This window comes from Pogoniulus pusillus, chromosome 4 (assembly GCF_015220805.1).
Source record: "Pogoniulus pusillus isolate bPogPus1 chromosome 4, bPogPus1.pri, whole genome shotgun sequence".
NCBI classification, from domain to species: domain Eukaryota; kingdom Metazoa; phylum Chordata; class Aves; order Piciformes; family Lybiidae; genus Pogoniulus; species Pogoniulus pusillus.
This window is the reverse complement of record NC_087267.1, coordinates 17376834-17398443: the sequence shown is the minus strand read 5'-3', so window position 1 is coordinate 17398443 and position 21610 is coordinate 17376834. Positions and strand designations below refer to the sequence as shown.

Below are 21610 nucleotides of genomic sequence, written 5' to 3'. Positions count from 1 at the left end.
GACGGAGTCCACAGCTGTACTTTGCAGTGGGTTTCATTCCTTTTCCTTTGGCATTATGGTTAGAACTGCAGTAGCATTCCTGCTTGGCATTACTGCAGAATAATCACTCAGGGTTTGACCCCTTGATAGTACCATTTCAGCAGGTACTGATGGTGCAGCTCCCCTCAGCACAAGGGAGGCCAGGCTGGCACTCATTTTAAACTGCTTCCTCGAGCCAGTCAGTAAGAACTGGAAGAGATGAGCCTTGACTGCTATATCAGCCAGATTTGCATTAAATGAAAGATAATCTTCCATCTGCAGGGAAATGCACTTCAAGCCTGCAAGCACAGGAAATGTGAGAGCAGCTGTGCCCTGTACCACCAAAGCTGCAGGTAGCTGGAAGGAGATTCACAGTCTAACCACTTCTCCCTTTAAAGTTTCTAACAGTGCTTGGCTTCTGCACCCCAGGGTAAAGCATTTCTGGGTTGTTCCTCAGCACTGCTGCTCTTCTCTGCCAAGGTAAAAGAGAGATTCTCACCATTACTTTGGCAGTTCAGACTCTAATAAGCAGCAACATAACTTACATGGCCTGGGGAAAAGAGTTCTTGAGGACTGTCAGGAAGCACAGCGTGACTTGCTGGGTGTTGTTTGCTTTTTGAAGTGTGCCCAGTGGGGCTGTGTTTGTTGCAGCTAGGGATGTCCACTGAGCAAGTGTGCCTGCTGCTGAGTGACAACGTGATTTTCAAAGGCAGAACTGTGAGCGTTCCTTCAGGTGTCTTTGATGGGAAGATGGTATTCAAGGCTGGATCCTTGATGTGGGATGTACAGTGGAAGTTCCATTTCAGAAGCTGAAAGGTTGGCCAGACCTTCATGCTGTAGACAGTCAGAGGGATTCTCCTTAGAGGTGTTTCTTGGCAATCAATACCACCACCACCACCATCCATATCTAGAGTCAGGGCACTTTCCCTCCTCCCCAGCCGGTGTACAAGCTCAATGAAACAATTCCAGCTTTTTGTGATTGTGCTTTCTCTCTGTTACCTTCAGCATGTTCTCTGTCTTCTCCCTGCCAAAAGCATTTCCTGTTCCCCAGACTGCAAACCTGGCAGTACAGAGGCTGGGTCAGCTGTGAGATGATCTCCATGGAATCAGTTTAAACCTCCTGGCAGTGGGACAGCAGACACTGTGGGATGCGATGGGACTCGTTTCACGCAGACTTGTGACCTCATCTGGGTTCTAAGAGCGCTCTTTGACCTCCAGCCCAGTACCTCCTCTGCTGCCACTGCCCAGAAGTTCTGAACACCGAGTTCCCAGACAGGCCAGGTGCACGAGCAGAGCTTTTTACCTCCCTCTGGAAGCGGAAACTGTCTGGGCTCGGTGCAGCCCCAGAGCGACAATTAACGCTGCTAATTTTTCTGGCGCGAATGTAAATGGCTCAGGGCCAGACCTTAGCATCAATACAGTTATTGGCAACTACTGAAAACAAATAAATCAACCACAATTTACTGGCACCCCTGCCTCCTTTTCTAAATGGGATCAGCATAGTGTGAGAGTTCTCAGAGAACGTTCTGAGAGAATCCATCTGGACGAGGAGCGAGAGTTGTTTCGCTGACATAACTGACTGGGAGTTTTAGAGCATTTTTAAAAGGATACCTCACAAGAGGCTAGTAAGGAAGTGAAGAAGTGGCTGAAAGAGAACAGGATCCAATGGTCAGTTTTCACTGGGGCAGTGCTTAGTAACAGAGCACTAAGACTGCCGGAACTTCACTGTGAATTGACCTTCTGGAGAAGGGCTTAGTTAGCGTGGTGTTAAGGTCTGGCATGCATGTGTTGTTTTAACAAGTGACAATCCTTTCACAGAGCAGTTACTGATATTAGTCAAGACAAACCTCAGCAATTAGGCAAGACAATGGCAGAGGAAGTTCATGATGGAAAATCCAAAATAAGGTGTGTGGGGAGGATATTACTAATACACGTTGTTGGAGCTTGGATTTACAGTAACCACCCAAGAACACGACCTGTGTGTCACCTTGGAGAGCTTGGTGTGGAAAGGCCAGGAAAGCAAATGAAATGTCACCATGGATAAAGAAAGGGGCGTGGGCCCACAGAACCTGCTCTGGCCAGAACTCCCCAGCATGCACAGTGCTTTCTCACCCTGCTGCACAGTTCCTAGGAGGAGCTGGCTGTCCTCTGGCGGGAAGTGCTGAGGCTCTTTGACATCACTTTCCATCCTCTGTCCCCAGCTTTCTCCAAAAGGCCTTCCCGTTGCTGAGAAGCAGCTGTTCTTAGACTTGTGCTGTTGGAAAGAAGCTGAGTTCAGAAAGCAAGCCCATGGAAATGTTTCCACATAACAACGTGCAGCACTTCAAACCAAAGGAGGCTTCTCTCATGTGAAACCACAGGGAAGCAGAGACATGCAGTCATGCTGAAAATGGATCTGAATGCAGTGGCTGATGCTCCCAGGTAGGAAGTCCAACAGTTGTGGTTTAATTCTCAGTGAAAGCATAATCAAACAGTACATGGGCTCAAAAGGTAGAAAGAGTTCTTATTTTTGTGATGAACCAGGAGTATCTACCACAGGGCAGTGGGTCTCACTCAGCTCCAAAAGCCTAAATTCAGACATCTATAGAATGGTTTGGGTAGGAAGGGACTTTAAAGATCATATAGATCCAGTCCCTGTGCTGTGGGCAAGGACACCTTCCACTAGACCAGGCTGCTCAAAGCCCCATCCAGTCTGGCCTTGAACACCTCTAGGGAGGGGGCATCCAACAACTTCTTGAGCAACCTGTTCCAGTGTCTCACCACCCTCACTGTAAAAAACTTCTTCCTAATCTCGAGTCTCAACCTGGAGTCCTCCTCAAGCGTCAATCCATTCCCCCTTGTCCTGTCTCTACAAGCCCTTGTCAAAAGTCCTTCCCCAGCTTTCTTGTAGCCTCCTTCAAGTACTGGAAGGCTGCTTTAAGGTATCCCTGGAGCCCCAACTCTCTCAGCCTGACCTCATAGAGGAGGTTCTCCAGCACTCTGATGATCTTCATGGCCTCCTCTGGACCTGCTGTCTTTCATCTGCTCAGTGAGCACATTATCCATGTCCCAGGTGTTTGCCTTAGGACTGATGCATTAATGCCTACACCTTGGGCTATGTTTGAAGTGTATGGAACCTGTGCTTTGAGCACATTAAGCAGGAGATAATTTTTGACATTTTGAAAACCTCTCCTAGCCATACAAGATCTGACCCACACCATTGGAGCAAACTTTTGACCTTGAGATCTTCGTGTTTCTCTTCCTTATCTATAATAGTGTGTTCTCTGAAGCTCTTGTGAAATTAATACCACAGACAGCTGTGTAGCATTTGTAAACTGTAGACATGAATATTAACCAAAAAGCCAGAGAGAAATGAGCAATTCTGGTTTGAGGTCACAGATTGAACAGCTTGCTGAATCACCTGCTGAAAGAAAGCCCCAGCAGAGATACTTCTTGGCTGTTGGTTGCCTGAGCACTGTCCACCCTGTGTGCTCAGTGAGACAGGGATTCCCCTGGAGAAAATGAAAACCAATATGGTCTTTAATCTCCTGACCTCAGTGGATATGCAAAAGGTCACCCAAAACTCTGCCAGTCTTGTAATGTGAGCACTTTATGACTTTGCAATCCTCCACGATCTTTTAAGCCCTTTAACTGAGTTTTACCTGTGTGAGCCATGTGTAACAACTGCTCTAGTGACAAAGAACAATGGATACTTGCAGCCCAGTGACTTGATTAACTATCAACCTATTATTTGCATTCTACTTTTCATTAAAAACATAGCAGAGGCTGTGTCAAAGGGAATTCCCAAAGATCTGGTTATGTCAGAGCACCTTGATCCTTCTCAGCCCCTTTATTTGCATGGGCAGGGGAGGAAATTGCACCGGTTCCATGGATCCTGCAGTGAATTATGGCTGGACGTCTGTGGGTGCTCTGCCAGAATGCTTGTTGCAGGCTCACTGCTTTCCATTTGACACAGCACTCGTGAGCACTGCCTTTGAATTCCTGCTTTCTCTCTTAGTTTCTTTTCCATTAATGTCTGGTGCAAAATTCACTTCTTTCCCTTAAGGCACTGCAGGAGTGACTACACTGGAGATCTGCTTTGTCACCTTTCCTGTTCCGTGTGTATTTGAGACTGCTAAGTGAAGGAGAAGAAAAGGATCCAGGTGCTGTTTCTGGGACGTTAGCACAGTTATGGCTTCTCTAACTTTCAGTGAAGTAGTGTCTCACCAAGCATCTGGGGAAACTGCAGTCTGCAACTGAGATTTAACTGATGGCATTTGGGGCATAGTAACTCAATTATAAACCCACTAAATCCATCATCATCTCACTGTTTCTTACCTTCAATTGCAAATTTATAGTTATATTGCATACTGGCTGCTCTTTGATCACGTAGCAGAAGCTACTGGCAGTTGTCATCATGCTGGGTGCTGCTTCCAAAAATGCTGTATTTTCTGTGCTTGAACCCAAAATCTGTTGTTGGGATCCTTGATTTCATACTTCTGGACTGGATTACTTCAAAGGAGCAATCCAAAGTTCTGCAAAAGACATCATACCAGAGGAAGGGTGCTGTTGTCTGCAGCAATCTGTGCCCCTTGCTGTGAGATGGCTCCTAATTGCAATATAAGAAATTGGTTTCAGCTCTGAGGTGGTGATGGTGAGTCCTGAGTGCTTGGGTTCTTGTGGCCAGCCCAAAACACATTGTCAACAAAGGCTGACGGTGTGGAAATACTCCAACCAAACCCTTCTTGACATGAAAGACAGAACAGTCATCACAAAGCATCTGTCCTCTCTAGGCAAGCAGCAGCTTTGCAGTGACCTGTTTTCCTCTTCTACTGACTCCCCTTATGTGCTGGAAGTAACATGCAGCTGGCTGCCGTGGGAGTGGAATTTTGAGGGAGATCTGAGCCTTGACTCTTATTTGTGTAATATAAGGCAGGGATACCCAGAGAATTTAGAGTGTTCCTTTTCTGCTTTTCTATAGGCCTCATAAATACAAATGTCAGAGACCTGGGAAACTGAAGACTTCTGGCCTGTGCCACTCCATGAACATCCTCAGGCTGTGCAAGGTGCAAAATCAGTTTCATAAGGCAGTATGAGGGATAAAAGCCAAAAGGTGAGAGCACTCCTTCTATAGGGAGAGAACACCACTGCAGAGGCAGCTTTCTTCTGTCATTTCTTCCTTTAGATCAATAAATCCCTGCTTGGTTATGAGAACCTGCCCTTGTTAGTTCATCACTTACAAGCAGTGGAGTAATTCCAGCTTCATGGTTATAAAGCTGTTCCATCCCTTCCCCATCTGGCTCCAATGTACATGAGAACTAGGCTGACCTTTGTTGTTGAGTGCATCCTGGCAGTCTTACTGAGGACTCAAATCTCCACTGAACAGAGTATTTTGTGATGTGCTCTGAAATTTGGGACCAATACAACAAATTCACCTAGAAATACTGCACCTTAGTTTCATAGCTAAGGAAGAAACATATCTTTCTGAACTCAGTAAAGTTTACTGCACCGATTGACCAGAATATTCTGCTGGCATCCTTTCTTTGACAACCCCCCCTCCCTTTCTTTTTCCCCCTTCTGCTGCTTTCCTTTATTATGATTATAAGGCCAGAATCCACTTTCTGGTGGCTAGGCAAAGCTGTCTTAGCAATGTTTCCTACAGCACCATGAATTAGTTATTTTAACCCTAAGTTAACCTTGTAGAAATATGTAAGTACAGATTTGTCACTTCCCGCAGATTATTTCAAAGTGAGTAACATGCTGTAGAAATTAGTGCAGGCTGGATGATCTGAGGTAAATCTGACAGGTTTGATCATGTGAGATTTGATATTGCTGAAAGTAGAGAGAGAAAAAAAAAAAGTCATTTTGTCTTCAAATACTGGCAGTTGTCATCGTGCTGCGTGCTGCTTCCAAAATGCTCAAAACCAGCACAGATTTGAGAACTAATTTTCTCTCCCTATGTAAAGTTTCCAACTACTAAACTCCTGTAAGTGCAGCCTTCCTCTCTGCACCCTTCATTTCTTTTGTGGGCTTTTTTTCTTCCTCCTAGCCCTCTTGTTGCTGTGTTTCTCAAGTGGTTTAGGCTTGTCACCTCTTTGGGACAAGTAAGTAAAAAGGGTTTGCTTCAGCATGACTTGTGCCTGCCAGCACAAACAGGGGCCTGAGACTGAGAAGAGAGTTGCTGTGATTTTGTAAAGATCAGTCAAGGACAACCAGCAAATTTCACAATGAAGGCTGATGAGCAGCTCTAAGTAGGTGCTCAGGCAGCAAAGGGGTAAGACTGAATGTGAGTTAATATGCTGTAACACATGTTAAGGAGGACCCTAGAAGAGCGATGCACAGTGGTGTGTGAGATAGGGCAAGGAGGACGCAACTCCACTGCATGGCTGCATTGGTAATCACCTGCAACACACTTCTGACAGCTTTCCCAAGGTTTAAGTCACTCCTAAAGCAGGCAAAACTCTCACCAGCTTCTCTTCCACAGTCTTCTTTCTGGCTGACATGGAAGTCTGCTGTCTTTGTGTTGTCTTGTATGGCTCACACAGACTATACCTTCCTCACTTAGCTTCAGGAGATGGCATAGGTTATATTCAGACAGGTAGGGCTGTGGCAAAAGCGTGGCAAAGGGTGAGAAGTTACTGCACACATGAGTGTTTCACTGTGCAGCTTCATACTTCCTTAACTGACAGTCTGTTTTCTGAAATGGAGAACTGCTTCGTTGTAGCCTTCTGCCATAGAAGTGTGTAACCATGTGATGGCAGCAATATGCTTGAGAGTGTGCATCCCCAGAGACAAGGTCTGCACCTGTCCAAAAAAGACCCCACTTAGACCAGCATGTTGAAGAGGGAGACTTGCAGCAGTCACACTGAGGCTTTCAGTTTTTCACTACAAAAAATAGAGACTGGCTCTGATTTTCAGTTGTTGAATACAGTCCCACTGACTCCAGTCATTCATTCCAAGGTCATTATTTACCTCTAGATAAGTGTTGCATGAACGTTTGCCTGACACGTGCCATGCCCAGCAGTCTTCAGGGGAACTGTGCATGCAGGAAAGGACTAATTTCATGTATTGTAGAGTCAGATTTCTACCATGGTGCATGGATCAGGAGACATTCAATTACCCACTCCCTATTCTACAGTACCTGAAGGGAGGTTAAAAGGTGCACCAGCATGAAGCTGAGGTGATCTAGAGTGAGATGATGCTGGAGATTTTAACCGTTTACCTGGCTGACCTTGGTCTCTCCAAAACTGATTCTGTAAGAGGTGAAGAAGGTGACTGAGCTTTGAACAGGAGCATGAATGGAAGGAGGTTTTAGAGGCCTGCCCTGCCTGATGCGTTGTTTACAGCCAATTTGCAGACAATTCTTACATCACAGGGAGCATGAGAAATAGTGGTGTGTGAAATCAGTGTGGACATAGTCATGCCTGGAAGGCTTGGATAAAGGATCACAGCACTGGGACAGCATAACTTTCCGTGCTGTTACCTATCTGTGCCAAAACCATGGGGTTTTCTCAGCCTGGGAAACATTGAATTGGCTCCTTCAGCAGCTGGATCATGGCTACACAGCCTGTGTACAAGGTGGGATGTGAAGACTGAAAGCTTAAAAAAAAATGGAAATAAGAAGGGGGAAAAACAAAGCTTAAAAACTCCTAGGATTTCAGAGAGTGAAAATGTTGCAGGGTGTGGAAGTGGCATGGCTATAACCTGGGCAAGGAGTTATTTGCATAAATTCAGGTAAGGTCAGTCAAGGCAATTTCTAAATGAAACTTGGGCTCCCTCTAGACTTTAGTTTGGACTAAAGGTTAGATGAGAGCTGCCTCATCTCCAGTACCTCGTCTCTAACTCCAGATAGACCTGAAAGGCCATAAAGGTGTTGCATCAGCTTTAAGAAGTGTGGGTCATACAACTTTATGCCTCTTTCTCTTTTGTTAACTTTAACTTACTCTCTCTACCCTTTCTGACTAATCCTTTACCAGTTTGTAGAGTTTTTAAAGAGGGAAGAACAGTATTTTGAAAAACCAAACCAAATTAATCAAAACAAAATAAACCAAAAGAGAGCTTCACTGATTTGACCTCTAGATAGAGGGAAGAGGCAATTTCTAATGAACAGATTACAACAGAATTTAATAGCTTAAGAATGTTAGGGCAGAATTTCCTATCCAGGAACCCTCATAATTTCTAGGAAGAGCTTTGGATCTGTTTCTGGTAGGAAATGATACGTGGAGAAGATGAAAGGTGTTTTGTAAAGGACAAATACCCATTTGGTCTGTAAGTTAAGAAAACTAAATGAAATATTTTTAACAAATGACTTTTTTACACAGATGATTAAGAGTAGATCTGTATTGTCTGCTTTCATGGCCATGAGAAAACAGAAGTTATTGCACAGAAAGAGTGACTGGCATTGGAAAGGGCTACCCGGGGAGGTGGTGGAGTCACCATCCCTGGAGGTGTTTAAAAGGAGTCTGGATGAGGCACTTAGTGCCATGGTTTAGTTATTAGAAGGTGTTAGGTGATAGGTTGGACTTGAAGGTCTTTTCTAACCTGGTTGATTCTGTGATACACACATTTAAATGGTTTTATATATATGTAGGATCATAGAATCAACCAGATGGGAAGAGACAGTATCACAGTATCATCAGGGTTGGAAGAGACCTCACAGATCACCAAGTCCAACCCTTTACCACAGAGCTCAAGGCTAGACCATGGCACCAAGTGCCACGTCCAATCCTGCCTTGAACAGCTCCAGGGACGGCGACTCCACCACCTCCCCGGGCAGCCCATTCCAGTGTCCAATGACTCTCTCAGTGAAGAACTTTCTCCTCACCTCCAGCCTAAATTTCCCCTGGCATAGCCTGAGGCTGTGTCCTCTTGTTCTGGTGCTGGCCACCTGAGAGAAGAGAGCAACCTCCTCCTGTCCACAACCACCTCTCAGGTAGTTGTAGACAGCAATAAGGTCACCCCTGAGCCTCCTCTTCTCCAGGCTAACCAATCCCAGCTCCCTCAGCCTCTCCTCATAGGGCTGTGCTCAAGGCCTCTCACCAGCCTCGTTGCCCTTCTCTGGACACACTCAAGCATCTCAATGTCCCTCCTAAACTGGGGGGCCCAGAACTGAACACAGTACTCAAGGTGTGGTCTAACCAGTGCAGAGTACAGGGGAAGAGAGACCTCGAAGATCATCCAGTCCAACCCATCTATCCACTTGTGTGTGTGTGTGTTTGTGTATATATATATATTATATTATATTATATACGTATCCATTTAATTCTATGTACCATATATATATATATTTTTATATATATATATATACACATTTAATTCTATGTATTATATATATATAATGCATAGAATTACATGTGTCTATATATGTATAAAAAGATATATAATACAATATGTAAAACACATATTCTAATATTATATTTTATAATATCCATTTAATTCTGTGTATCATATATATAATGCATAGAATTATATGTATATATATAAAGATATATAATACAATATATAAACACATATTCTACTATTATATTTTTATAATATCCATTTAATTCTGTGTATCTTATATGTATGATGCATAGAATTATATGTGTATATATATATGTATAAAAAGATACATATACCATATATAAACCATATATAAAACACACATTCTACTATTTTTATAATATCCATTTAATTCTATGTATCTTTTATATATGATGCATAGAATTATATGTGTATATATAAAGAGATATATGATACAACATATAAACACATATTCTACTATTATATTTTTATAATATCCATTTAATTCTGTTTATCTTATATATATGATGCATAAAATTATATTATATGTATATATATGTATTAAAAGAGATATAATACAATATATAAAACTCATGTTCTACTATTATATTTTTATACTATTCATATAATTCTATGCATCATATGATGCATAGAATTATATGTGTATATATATGTATAAAAAGATATATATAATACAATATGTAAAACACATTACATTTTAACATTTATTTTTATAGTATCCATTTAATTCTATGTATCTTATATATATGATGCATAGAATTATATGTGTATATATATGTGTAAAAAGATAAATAATACAATATGTAAAACACATATTTTAACATTTTATTTTTATAATATATATTATAACTTTATGTATTGTATATGATTATATACAATTATATGTATTTTATGGATTATTAGATATAATTGTAGTCCAAAAGGATTCATCCTGAAGACTGCTTAGCATCCTGTTCCTGCTAAGCAGGCTTTTATCTATTTATCAGCAACTGGACACTGTGTGTAGGCTGCAGTGTGCCCAGGTAGCCAAGAGAGCCAATGGCATCCTGGGCCTGGATCAGGAACAGTGTGGCCAGTAGCATGAGGGAGGTTATTCTGCCCCTGTACTCAGCACTGGTCAGGCCACACCTTGAGTACTGTGTCCAGTTCTGGGCTTCTCAATTCAAGAGAGATGTTGAGGTGCTGGAACATGTCCAGAGAAGGGCAACAAAGCTGATGAGGGCCCTGGAGCACAAACCCTATGAGGAGAGGCTGAGGGAGCTGGGGGTGTTTAGGCTGCAGAAGAGGAGGCTCAAGGGGGATCTCACTGCTGTCTACAACTACCTGAAAGGAGGCTGTAGCCAGTTGGGGTTGGTCTCTTCTGCCAGGCAACCAGCAACAGAACAAGGGGACACAGTCTCAAGTTGTGCTGGGAGAGGTCTCGGCTGGATGTTAGGAGGAAGTTGTTGGCAGAGAGAGTGATTGGCATTGGAATGGGCTGCCCAGGGAGGTGGTGGAGTCACCATCCCTGGAGGTGTTCAGGAAAAGCCTGGATGAGGCACTTAGTGCCATGGTCTGGTTGACTGGATAGGGCTGGGTGCTAGGTGGGACTGGATGATCTTGGAGGTCTCTTCTAGCCTGGTTGATTCTGTGGTTCTCTGACTGCATGCTAGGGCTGCCCAGCCATTGACCAACAGGCTCCACCAATGAAAAACACCAAAGTAATGTTCTTTACTTAAAAAGAAATAAGTAGTGGCTTTTAGAGAACCCAGATGAATTTCAGGGAACCTTTCCACAAATATTTGTATAGGTTTTACGAATTCATGGGTAGTGTCCATGTGGACAGCAAGGGCAAACAGCAAATCACTAACACTTATCATTTAATCCACCTCCTCCACATCAGTGTTCTTTAGGCAAAGCAGCTACCTCATGTTTCCTACCTCTCATGCTTCTTGCACCACTCACTGTGAGTTGTAGCTCCTAAGGGCAGAGCTCATTGCTTTCCTACCTGCACAGAATAAATAGCTTGAAGGAGATGTAGATTTGTGGATTCATTGCCTTAACCTCACCTATCAGCATGCTCACTTTCTTTCCATGAGCTTTGGCCCTTCATTGGAGAAGCACAGGCAGCGTTTTTATAGCATGCTCTGTGTCCTGAGAATAGATTTTTAACATGGTCAGGTCCTGTGGAGATGAGCTTTCTAGAAAAGTCAGCTGTAATCTGTGCCTCAGCAATTTCCTGCTGTTATCACAGTGCCAGGACTGCAGCAGTGCTTGGCTGGCTTACTTCCACCAGCAGTTGAGTTAGTCATTCTCCATCACCAGCCAATGTTCCCAACTTCCCCACATCTTCACCCTTGTCCATGTAGAAGTCACAGAGCTGACCAGGAGCTCACTGACACCGCTGGCCTTTGCCTGAGGTCTCCCCATCAAAGGAAATATGTCCAGATGCCAGCAGTGCTGCTGGGACTAACAGCACCTGTACAGAAGGTGTGGTAACTTTGCTGATGGTACCAAATGCTCTCTTCCACACTTAGCTGAGACTTGATGGGTGCTTCCACTAGACTAACATTTTTCCTTTGGGTCTTGACCTTTTCTCCACAGAACATTACTTCTAATTCTCAGTCATTTTCTGTGCAAGATAAAATCCTTACAGAGCTCACACAGGACTCAAGCAGAGTTTCTGCTGCTTCTGTTTTCACTTGGTTTCAGTTTGTTTTTCCAAACCCCACGTTACCTTAGACCTTGCCAGTGGAGCTCGTTTGGAAATAACGGATTAATTCAAACGCTATTTGTTTGGAGGAGCTCTCTGATAGCTTTCAGCTGGCTAAACACACTTAGCATCCTGTTGGCTTCCAAGACAGAAGTGAAAGGCTGATATGCTTACCAAGTGACAGCTTTGATGCAGTATCCTTACAATACACGAGTGCTTACAGCCCGGTGTTACTGGTGAGAGCTTCCAGGAGCCCTTGAGTGCCAAAGTTCATCCAGTTCACGTTTATATTCAAGTGAAACCTCAACTAAAATATTTGCAGACAAATGCTGCTTTCTCAAGCTTTACACAAGTCAAGCAGACACATCCTCTGAACAGATGACAGGATAACTCTGTGTCAGGTTAGCTATACTGCTGTTTATTTTGGTGGAAAGTGGTTACTAGAACTGGTTTTGTGCGTTCAAGATGAAATACAACCTGATAACACACACTGAAAACATGAAAAGCTTCAGAAGAGGAACCTGAGGTCCAAATTCAGTTTAAAGCCTCCCATAAACTGCCTGATTATTTTTGTTTTGCAGGGAAAACAAAACCCTAAGTGTGCCATGTGGAAAACCCAAAGAAGCCCAGTGTGTTTCTAAAATGAGCTGGAAATGCTAGCAGTTAAACACAATGAATCATAACCCTGTTTTGACAGGGGCTTTCCCTTCTGCTGTTCCCTGAGAGACTTGCAGAAGCAGTCAAGGGAAGCAATTAGATACAAATGGATGTTCAATGCATTAAGAATGGCAGAGTGTTTCTTCAGTGTGACAGCCTTTGCCCTCCTTTGGAAAAAAAAGTGAAGTTGTTCCACTAGTGCTGCAGCAGCAGCATATCTTACTATCTGTTTTACCCAAGCTCAAGCCCTTAAAGTTTAGCTAGAGAATGGTCTAACAATATAAAAGGCTTTTATTATGGCACACCCACACACCCAGTGTTTGCTTTTCTAGCTGCCTGTAAGAACAGCACTCCTTTAAAGTCATTTCAAAAGGGAAATGTCTAATGTTAAATATTTTAAGTTGTAGGGAGGTAATTCTTACTGCTCTGTGCTGCTTGCTGCAGAACCACTGGTAGGTCAAGTTGGTCAGGGCAACATAATTAGCTGGGCATTAATTAATGTTATCTGGGTTCCGTGGTGTTCAAACAAACTAATTCTACAATATCAGCAGACCTGGTATCAATAGGTACCTCCTCTCTCTCTTGCAAATGCCTTCTCCTGTCTGGGAGGCTTGCAGAGAAGAAGGGCAATGTGTGAAGGGTGGTGGGCAGGGGTCTGCTTCCCTGCAAGGGGAGAGGCCTCATTCAGCTGCCCTGCTCTGTGACCTTTCAGACAGCTCAGCTGTAGATGAGTGGAGCAAACCACACACATGAGTCATGTGAAGAATCCCTAGTTTGGGAGGGGAAGACTGTTACCCATTTCTGGAAACTGGATGCAATTTGTCACCAGATGCCCTCCTTAGGCCTCTGCCAGCTGCCCAGGAATGCCCATGGACTGAGTGTGCTGAAGGGCCAAGTCCTTTCCCCTCAGAGTCACCATAAGAAGGCAGGACAGCCACTGACAATCCCCCCCAACCAGACTCCACACTCATAGGTGATTTGTGAGGATTTTCTTCTGTCATACAGTCCTAGAATGGCTCAGGTTGGAAGGGATCTCCTCCAACCTCCCCACCATAGGCAGAGACACCTCTCAACTAGACTTGGCTGATCAAGTCCTCATCCAGCCTGGCCTTCAACACCTCCAGGCAGGAGGCAGCCACAGCTTCCCTGTGCAGCCTGTTCCGGAGTCTCATCAGCTTCCTACTGAAGAGCTTCTTCCCAAGCTCCAGTCTAACCCTGCTCTCCCTCAGCTTCAAACCATTCCCTCTTGTCCTGTCTCTAGACACCCTCATGCAGTCCCTCTGCAGCCTTCCTGGAGGATCCCTTCAGGTACTGGAAAGCAGTTCTAAGGTTCCCCCAGAGCCTTCTCTTCTGCAGGCTGAACAAGCCCAGCTCCCTCAGCCTGTCCTCACCGCAGAGGTGCTGCAGCCTCGCAGCTCCTTTTGGCTCACCAGAGAACTGCAGGACTGGCAGCGCCGATGTAGTCTCACCATTTGTTGCAAAACAATGTGCCTGATGGATGTCTTTGCTTTTTTTTCCAGTGTAAATTTTTACTGAGAGAAACTTAAGTGAAACCTCAGCGTATTTCCTGAAGAAACCCACCCTAACCAAAATGGCATCTCCGAGGACGAGTCCCTTCCCAGATCTCACAACAGCTTTTTGTTCCTGTGCTCTGAAGCCGCCTTCTAAACCATACCTGCTGTCACAAAGCACTGAAGCTGGAGTGGCTCAGTGGCCTTCAAACTGAGAGCTGCCTCCTGAACAAAGGCTGTTCTGTCAGCAGGCTCTGCTCTGGAGCCATCAGCTCTGAGGTTCCTTGGAGCAGCTGTGCGCCGCCCTGTCAGCACAATCCCAAGCTGTAACAGCCCCATTAGCTACATGCTGCTGCCCAGCTGGACCCTGTACCAGCTCTGTGCTGGAGAAGGAGCAACGACTAAAGCCTGAGAGCTGAGCTCTGTGTCTTCTGTTGGTACCAAGTCACTCTGGCTTCTTTCCTCCAAAAGTGCACCAGCTTGCAGCAGCCTTCTGCCACCACTGAACAACAAGAGCATCTCCACCTTCTTCCACAAGTCTCCCAGGTAGGCTCAGCCTTGCTTCCTGGGGCAGGCTTTCTGTAGTACTGTAGCTGTTCTGGGACCTGGGGTAGTAAATAACAGGACAGAAGGGAATACACAGACTAAGAGAACATTCAGAAATGATTAAAGGAAGGGAAAGTCTTCTTGTAACCAACAGACAGAGAAGGCCACAGAGGGAATATGACTCCAATCAGAACACAACTACAGGATTAAAACCCAAAAGGTATGTACTGGTACACACAGAACTTCACATGGCCCTGCAGAGACATCTGTGACAGGCAGACTGGGTGTGATCTGCATGATCTAACTCTTGAGCACCTTATGTGACTGTGAGTGAAGCCTGCAAGCCAGGCCACAGCCTCTCTGACACATGTGAGGCCATGAGACCTTTGCCCCTAACCTGGGAGCCAGAAGGCAGAGTTTGGAAATACTCTTGCCACAGCTGCGTCTCTTATACTTTCTTCAGCTGCTTGGAGGTCTTGCAGATCAGATCTGCCTCACTACATAGTAATTGTAAGAAATAAGTAGTGACTGTCAGAGAACCCAGATGATTTTCAGTAAGCCTTTCAAAACATGTTTGTATAGGGTTTACAAATTCATGTGGGTTTACAAGCAAACAGCAAATCAGTAAAGCCCAGTGACACTTCTCATTTAATCTACCTCCTCCACATTAGTGTTCTTTAGGCAAAGCAACTATCTCATGTTTCCCACCTCTCATGCTTCTTGCACCACTCACTGGTTAGGTTCTGCAAGTCCTAGCACTTCCCCATACATGTTTGCAGTGCGGAGCACAGGTGGAGGGGCGGCTGCCAGGAAGGATGCAGTATACAGGGATTAACAAGTCCCAGCTCCCACTGTGAGCATTCTGTTTGAGCTTAGGTTAAAGTCTAAACCTGAGCTCTGGGGACAGTTTGTGCACAACTCCAGAGGCTGTACCTTTCCAGATCTTTGGCATCTCTGACAAACACACAGAAATACAGACACGTGAGCAGGGCAGAGCACCAGAGGACAGGTATCACAGAACAGGAAATAGGCATTTCAACAACCACCTGATGAAAATTCCTATCTTGGATACCTTTTCTGAAGTTTCTTGCCATGTGCCTGAAAATGAATCTTCACTAGTTCCAGTTAGGACAGTCCTATCAAATACAAACCTTGGTAAACTGAACCTGGGGGACAACACAGGAATGGAAGTCACATCCCATTTTGCTTTATACACGTTTAGACTCTACAGAAGAGCACTGATAGTAGCGTTGTTAGAACTGAAAATGCTCAGGCACACTCAGCATGAATTAGGTTTCTCTGTGCAATGCAAAGAGCTAGGTGGTGGCAAGTCTGACAGCCTGTGCAGTCAATCTTGCCCCCAGCCACGTGTGTGTGTGTCACTTATCTGCTGCAGTGCTAGGCAGCTCTTGAGGGTTGTAGAAAGCACACACCTGTGGGCAAGAGCCAGCAGTGACTTTGCAATCCAAAGTCTCCTCACGCAAATGCAAACCCTTTCTGCAATTTGATTCTAATTAACAATGGAGTCATTCATTCATTCCTTAGCAAATGAGCAGAAATCCCCTTCCTGTAGCAGTGCAGACACTTGATAGCAATGAAATATTTGAGGTGATTGTGTGTTACAAGATCTGTTCTGGAGACTCAAGTCCCATTTCCACCTCGGCTCTAGACCACAAAACCACTGTGCTGCGTTACTTGCTCAGGGGTGTTGGAAAAAGAAAGCTTCCCCCCAGAGCTGCAAAGGAAGCAGTGGAACCCTTTTGTTACAGTGAAGACAACTTCAGTGTTGTAGATTTGTAGAATACGATGTCAGAAGGGACCTCAAGGATCACCTGGCCCAACCTTTCTTGGCAAAGCACAGTCTAGACAAGATGGTCCAGCACCGTGACCAGCTATATACTAACAGCACCAGAGGATGGGGAAACTCCTCAGCCAATTCCTAATGTGCATAACAGATGGTCCCATCTTTCTTGTAGGCCCCCATCAAGTACTGAAGGGATGCAGCAAGGTCTCCAAACTGAACAACCCCAACTCTCTCAGCATTTCTTCATAGCAGAGGTGTTCCAGCCCTCAGGTCATTTTGGTGCCTCTCCCTGGATGTAGTCACTCCATCGCAGAAGGCTGCTATGTTAGTCAGGTAAGACTTGTCCTTGGCATGGTCATGTTTGTCATCTCAAACCACTATCTTGTCCTCCATGTGCCTTAGGATAGCTTCCAGGAAGATCTGTTGCTGACGTTCCCAGGCACAGAGGTGGGGTTGACAGGGCACTAGTTGTCAGAGTCCACTCCAAGTGCAATGTATTCCTTTCTTCAGTCATTACCTAAGCAGTGTGTGCTGACAGGCAGTGTCAGCAAAAGGGTCACTGGTGGCCTGGAAGCTCACAGCACACAGACCAGCAGCACAGTGAGCAGCACTACTGCTGCTGTACATTAGGAATGTCACAAGCCTGCGGTGCTGCTGGCATTGCTTTGCTTGGCAGGCAGGTTCTTGACTACACTTTGGCATTAGCAAGCATTTGGTGCCTATCTGTTTTCAGTAAAAGTCAAACCATCATTTTCTTTTTAATTAATTTCTGCATAGCACCTGGATTATTTAAAAGTGCTTCTAATGGCAAACTAAGCTCCACTGGATGGATAGATCATCAAGATATGGATAGTAACCACCTGTGTGCTTGATGATTATTCCTTCAGTGCTATCACAAAGCAGGGCTCATCACATGGCTGCAAATACAAAGATGTGATTTATCCCAAACATTGCTGTGTGCATGTCAAGGTTTCTCCCTACCAGATAGGAGTACAGAGAGTGATGTCACACCTTGAGTACTGTGTCCAGTTCTAGGCCATTCAATTCAAGAGAGATGTTGAGGTGCTGGAACGTGTCCAGAGAACAGTGATGAAGCTTGTGAAAGGCCTGGAAGACAAACCCTATGAGGAGAGACTAAGGGAGCTGGGGTTGTTTAGCCTGGAGAAGAGGAGGCTTGGGGGGACCTCATTGCTGTCTACAACTACCTGAAGGGAGGTTGTAGCCAGGTGGGGTTGGTCTCTTCTGCCAGGTAACCAGCAACAGAACAAGGGGACACAGCCTCAAGTTGTGCCGAGGAAAATGTAAGCTGGATGTTAGGAGGAAGTTCTTCCCAGAGAGAGTGATTGGCATTGGAATGGGCTGCCCAGGGAGGTGGTGGAGTCACCATCCCTGGAGGTGTTCAAGCAAAGCCTGGCTGAGGCACTTGGTGCCATGGTCTAGTTGAGTGGCTAGGGCTGGGTGCTAGGTTGGACTGGATGATCTTGGAGGTCTCTTCCAACCTGGTTGATTCTATGATTCTATGATTATTGCAAGTGTTCTTGCCACAGGTTTTTTTCCTTCCATAACAAACCACAGCTACGTGGGTTACACGACTTCTTGGTTAAGCCGTTTCAATTAGCAGCCTTCAAGTCACTGTAATTAATAGTACAGAGATTTATCCAAGACCCCAAAAGAAATGTAATTATCCACTGCTACCTTTCATTTATTGGCATTTAAAGAGAAGTTATTCTGAACTCTACAATAAACAAGTCCTTCCTGTAGCTAATTTAAAAGTGGACAATCAGCAACAATAACTAATTGCTTCTCTTTCCATAGACAGCTGATTATCCCTTAATGGTAATGTGGGGAGATGGCAAAACGATGCTCTCATTCAGGAAGCAGGGCAAGAACAGAAATTGGTGTTCTTTCAGTATTGCAGTTTCCAGCTCAGTCTCTGCCTGTATGCAGCCGTGGACACATAGAGCGCAGGCTGCCGCCCCGCAGGGCTCCCGCTGGGCTGTCTGACTCCGCAGGTCGCTGCCGAGTGAAGGAACGGTCGGTCCTCGCTGACGGCTGGCGGAAAGAATGCCACTGCCTGTCTCACAGCTGGCCACCAGCCAGGGCTGAGACACCACTGCTGACAAAGGCCAGGGCTCACCAGGGACCACGCGTCCCACGAATGGAACTAGGTGAGGAATTCTTGTTGCGGAGCATTGCGAGCTGTCTGCCTGCATCTAGAACGCAGTGCAGGGCCAGTGGGTTATAAATAGCTGCAGCTTCTAACGGCAGATAGTAGGGAACTCTCTTGGAATCACTTGTGCAGTTCATCTGCAATGCAACCGGGTCGTACTGCGAGCTAGTTCCAGGAGTGGCTGTTAAATAAGGAATGCTGTGCTAACACATTGAGCAGTCGGATGCAGCCCCTGCTTCCAGCACCCCTGGTGAGAGAGGATTGCAGGACAGACTGATGTGGTGCTGCATCTGGTTCTCCTAGTGCACAGGAGTGGTGCTCTGCACTACAGGACACGCAGCCCCAAGCATTTGTCCTTCTTTGGTCTCAGATGATGATCTTTACAGAATCCTGTCCTGGCTCCCTCGTGGCGTTCCAGCTAAGCTCGTAACTCAGTAACTGGGACAATCCCTCACTCAAGTTCTCTGAAACCATCTGCACTCAGCAGTCAGTTGTTCAAGCACCCACCTGAGATCTCTGAGATTCTGTCTAGTGAGATTCTGCAAACTCTTTTGTATGGATTGGGGTAAGGGACTCCTGCCCAAGAGTGTGATGTCAGCAATGATTCTAGGCTGGCAACAGGTTACTGAGCATCACTTATGATAGTGCCTGACGCTGTACAGCACTCCTTGGATCCTGCTATGTGCATGGATCTGAAGGCTGCATTTTTTCACATTCTTCAGTCCTGGGGACAGAATTTAAGCCTGTGGTAAAGCTGTAAATGAAACTCACAAGACATATCTGCTCACAGTCAGCTCTGCCTTTTGATAGCTTAGACAGAATTGGACTGGTTCCTGTTTAAGGGAAAATCAGAAAATTTTACTATTTTCTCAGCAATTAAAGCATAAATAAGCAAAAAAATGAGTCCTTCTGATAAAAATCTGCCTTTCAAGTATTGGCATTCTGAGTAGAGGAACTAAAATTTAGAGAAGTGGCATAACTGAACTGTTCTCTCATTCCTTGAGGTACTCTGCACAAAGCCACACTGCATGGGATCAATCCAGCAGTTGACAACTAACACAGGAAATCCACAAACCAGCAAAATCTTATGAACAGAATGAAAAGCCTTAGGAAAACTTCTGCCCCATCGAATTTGTCTCTTACTGGGGTTATACTACAACATCTCCAAAGAAGGCACTGATGATGTTAGAAATCAAATCATATTTCAGGATGATCCACAGGGCTCTTGAGTGCTGAAGTTCTAAGAAAGCCAAGTGGCAGAACAGAATTATTTTCAAGTGGCAAAACCTTTGTCTTCAGACACTCTTTTTTGGGTAATGTTCAGAAAATGTATCCACCTTGTTTGCTCACACTTCAAAATCCCCACCAAATGTGTATTCATTAGTTACCAGCTGAAGAACACAGTTCTGATTGGCATTGATGAGAGCTGACTGATTTAAAGTGCTGAGCTACAGGCTGGGGATAGAGTGGCTGGAGAGCAGACAGGTAGAAAGGGACCTGGGGTACCTGTAGATAGTAGCTGAACATGAGCCAGCAGTGTGGCCAGGTGACCAGGAAAGCCAATGGTATCCTGGCCTGTATCAGGAATAGTGTGGCAAATAGGACAAAGGAAGTTATTCTGCCCCTGTACTCAACACTGGCCAGGCCACACCTTGAGTGCTGTGTCCAGTTCTGGGCTCCTCAATTCAAGAGAGATGTTGAGGTACTGGAAGGTGTCCAGAGAAAGGCAGCAAGGGTGGAGAGGGGCCTGGAGCACAGCCCTGTGAGGAGAGGCTGAGGGAGCTGGGGTTGTTTAGCCTGGAGAAGAGGAGGCTTGGGGGGACCTCAATGCTGTCTACAACTCCCTGAAGGGAGGTTGTAGCCAGGTGGGGTTGGTCTCTTTTGCCGGGCAACCAGCAATAGAACAAGGGGACACAGTCTCAAGTTGCACTGGGAGGAAGTTGTTGCCAGAGAGAGTGATTGGCATTTGAATGGGCTGCCCAGGAAGGTGGTGGAGTTGCTATCCATGGAAGTGTTCAAAAAAAGCCTGGCTGAGGCACTTAGTGCCATGGTCTGGTTGACTGGATAGGGCTGGGTGTTAGGTTGGACTGGATGAGCTTGGGAGGTCTCTTCCAAACTGGCTGATTCTATGATTCTAAGTGTGCTTGTAATGGCTTTAGAAGGGACCTCTTGGGTATTTCACTCACTGCCAAAACCCCAGCATGTGTGGAGGTTTCCATGCTTACCTAGGTGATCTTTGTGCAATATTGCTTTCTCCAGGACTTCTAGGAACTCAAATATTTATTGATTTTAGCATTGAATGAGGGAAACTAAAATACTCTAGGAAAATTCCTCTTTGAAGGAAGAGCACTGTTCATAAATTGCTCTTGCACATGGATGCAAAAACTGGTACAAAAAGAACTGCTCTTGTACAGAAAAAACCTGTCTATAATCTTTCGAGCTGAGTGTAGCCAGAGGTCTGCAGTGTAGCACTGCTGCTTACACAAATACACTTAACCTGCAGATCATTGAAACCTGCAAAGGGCAGCTGAAGAGCAGATCACTGAAAAATCAGAAGTGCTTCCACAGGATTTAAAAAGTAGCAGAAGCAACCAGAAATGAAGCTGGAATGACTCAAGAATGTCAGTAAAGTGGGCACTGCTAATTCACTGCACAGCCAGGACCACTTGATTTGATGGCAGGTACAGCAAAATACTTTATCAGGGTGCCTCTAGATGGACCTGGAGAAAACTTCACATTTTTCCCTGTAATCACCTGCCAGGAGAGAGATTCTATAAATGGGAATAATGTTTTAAAACCTGGGCTATAGGTTCTGCTGCTGCTGTCCAAATGGAGAAATAGATGACAATAGGTTAGGACAAGAAGGTACCAAATTGCAGGAGCTTTGTTTACCAGCAGGAATTTTAGATGTCTGCTTGCTAGTGAATTTT

General features: G+C 45.1%; 1 long non-coding RNA gene across 1 annotated transcript; it reads left to right on the top strand.

The window, feature by feature from the left end:
• The first annotated feature begins 603 nt into the window (after positions 1-603).
• LOC135174750 (uncharacterized) lies at positions 604-16705 on the top strand. The gene is made up of 3 exons (XR_010302071.1): positions 604-2439; positions 14170-14706; positions 16683-16705. It is a non-coding gene; the product is annotated as an uncharacterized LOC135174750 (long non-coding RNA).
• Positions 16706-21610: the final 4905 nt, after the last annotated feature.